We start from the raw sequence: 3,443 nt of genomic DNA on the forward strand, positions 1-3,443 counted from the left end.
AAACACTGGTTCTACTCCACCTCGCTATCTCATACCAGTGCTTGCATAGAAGGACGCAGAGCTCCTATTCTTGTGCAATTTTACAAAGTTTGTTTTGATGTTGGAAAACTATTTAAGTTGATCAGCTTGAAGTCAAGAAGTATAAATATGGGGATAAAAAGATGTTTTTAAGTCTAAAAAATAATACATCTTGCAAAATAATACCTGGACCATTCATTTTCAAGATTTTCATGCGTTTATAGATCTACTTGATTTAAACCATTTTGGGAATTTAAAATTTTATAATTTCAAATAAAAATATATTTTCAGGCCAACCTAAACATTTTCGATACCAAAATTGCATTTTATGACAAAGTCTATAGGTGCCGCTTACTTTGACTGATTAAGGATGAAGCCTTGGGCAAACCACACCCTTCTTTCTAATACAATTTGTTGGAGATTTTATGTCTTCTCGTGCTAAACAAAGTGGAGGAAAATATTAGCAAAGTTTGCTTAAAAATAACGGTGAGTCCGTTTGCGACTATTAACCTAATTAAAGTTAGTCTAATTCCAAATTTGTTTACTTTAATGGATATTTGGCCATAGCATAGATTTTATGCGCTGTTGTACCAACCGTTTACCAAAGCGGTTCTAAAACCAAACAATCTAATTACGAAAAGGGAAAAAAAGGGGAAATTTTATTTAGAACTTTAATTTATTATATTATTTCATGGTAGACTTTCTTTCCGTTTTTCTTCCAAGCCACATAAGAAAACTTCTAAAGATTTCACTCCACCCCCTCATCTCTGATCTCCCTCTTTGATTGACTTTTTACCTTAAAAATTAGTCCCAATAAATCTTTTTATACCATTTCAACCCAAAAAAATTTTTAATCTTTTTTTTTGTTTTCCACCCATAAAAAAGTTTTTGGGTTGAAATAGTATAAAAAGACCTTTTGGGGTTAATTTTTATGATCAAAGGTCAATAAATAAGGAGAAAAGATATGGGGAGAATAGTGAAATCTTTAAGAGTTTCCTTACACCGGTTGAAATAAAACAGAAAGAGGGTCTACCATGAAATAATACGAAGAATTAGAGTTTTATAAGAAATTTTTCCAAAAAAAAAAAGAAGAAATATATATATATATATAATCTATCATATCCTAAACCATCTACACAAAACCATCCACTGTTGTGTAGATGAACTTCTTAAATAGATTCTCTCAATAAGAATCCTCTCAATTCAATATAAGTCTTTACATCTTATTGGCACATATAAACTCTCAATTTTCATCATCCATGTTAAATCATAAGAAAAGAAAAAATATATATGCACTAATTTTTAGGGAAATTTTGTTGAACATTTGTTACACATATATCATTGAAATATGGGTGTGGTTTATATAAGGTTGCAATCTTAAATAATCCAATTAAGGCCCACCTCCAAATTTTATCATAATATATAATTTTTGTTTAAAACATTATAAAGATATTCTGAAAATCTATTTTCATATCCAATCATACAATTTTAAACTCAAAAAATGGTTAAAATCAAATAGATCTATAAACATATGAAAATCTTGAAAATAGACGATCTAGATAATGTGTTGTAAGATGCACTATTTTTTGAACTCAAAATCGTTTTTTATATATATATTTATTCATCTCGATGTCAAGATCAATTAGAAGGTTTTTCAACATTAAAACAAAATTTTTTGATAGATTTTTTAAGTGCATCTGTAATTCTCCAGTTGAAACCTTATATAAACTTTTTCCTTGAAAAATTAAGTGAAAGGTAAATAAAGAGAGCTAGGACTATGAGATAATCAAAGCCGTTGCTTAGATTATAAGCCACATGACCAAATTGCTTTTAGTGGCATAAAAACTTTAAATTTTCTCAAAGCCAAGAATCTCTCAACGTGCACGCCAACGGTACCAGTTTGGAGTAGTCTGGACTCTGGAGCAGTTTGGAGAGGTATATACCAAAGGGTGCGGTTTGTATAGAGCGGAGGATCTAAACAATCAAACTAAACCACACCTTTAAATAGTATTGAGAAATGTGGTTGCAATACTATAAATCTTAGTGATAACCTTAAAATACATTTTCAACTTTAATTATAAAATAAACCTTCAAAAATTGTGTAGACCAAGGAGATCTATGAAACATGAAATTCTTGAAAATTGACTTGTCCAAAATGAGTTACAAGATACACTATTTCCAAAGCTTGAAATTTATTTATTTTTCTCCTGTCCATGCATCTTGATGTCGAGATGATCAATTTGAAGATATTTAGACATCAAAACCACCTCTTCTTGTGAAATTTTTAAGGCGGGCCGTAATTTGATTGTTAGATCCTAAACTCTATATAAACTTTTTCCTACACCAAAAGCTGTTTATTTATTTTAAAAAATATTATTATATGGGTGTAGTTATATACGGTGTAAACCTTAAACAATCAAAGTGAAACGCATTTCCAAATTCTATCTCTAGATGCAATTTAAGTAATGAAACCCTTACGATAGTCTGAAAATCTATAAACATTTAAATATCTTGAAAATTGATGGTTTTGATAATATATTACAAAATATGCAGTATTTTTAAGATTTGAAAGTTGTCTTTCCATATCCATATATCTTGATATCAAAATAATCATTTTATTGCATTGAAATAACTTTTATCAATGGATTTTTGAGGTGCACCTTACATATATAATATTATGTTGAGTTTTCCCTCATCATATTTGTTCAATACCATTCTTGTTTGTTTCATGACATTGAAGTCGTTCCTGTTTGTTTGGTGGAGCTATTCATAGAATGGCAATAAAGAAATGACACCCTGGACAATGAATAAAACCGAGTCCTGTAAGCATGATCCATATTTGACTAATTGTGGATACTATTGATTTTTTCCTCTTTTACTTTTGCATAACTGAGTAATGCTATTTTCCCCAATTGCAACAAATTTGTACATGCCTATGTGATAACTTGGCCAAATTGTCCAGCCGATTGGAGCAAATTTTGCCAAATTTAACCCGGCGGAAGCTCAAAATCCTTGTTTTGAACTCGTGCACATAAATAAGTGAGCTATCCATAGAATGACACTTTAGAAACCTGGACACTAATTCTCTTGTTCTTCAAATTCACTCATGAAAACATTTAATATGACCTAAAATTTCTTTTAATGGTGTATGAATATACCCTATCTAACAAGCCAATTTTGAGATTAACATTCTTAATACTCTTGCCCGTCTCAAATGCTGATACATGTATTGGCATCTATGTAACATAAAAAATGACTGAACCAACCCTCTGTTGCAAAATATCGATAAAAATCCAAAAAACCCAATTTCCATGCCACTTTTTCTTTCTTTTCTTTTTTTTTCTCTTTTTTCATTTTCCTTGTTTTGATGCATACAATGGATTTTTAGGGTTACACAATACGCAAAGAGAGCCCATTAGCATACC

The sequence above is a fragment of the Amborella trichopoda genome, chromosome 3 (genome assembly GCF_054954075.1).
Source record: "Amborella trichopoda isolate Santa Cruz 75 chromosome 3, AtrichopodaSantaCruz75HAP2 v2.0, whole genome shotgun sequence".
NCBI classification, from domain to species: Eukaryota; Viridiplantae; Streptophyta; class Magnoliopsida; order Amborellales; family Amborellaceae; genus Amborella; species Amborella trichopoda.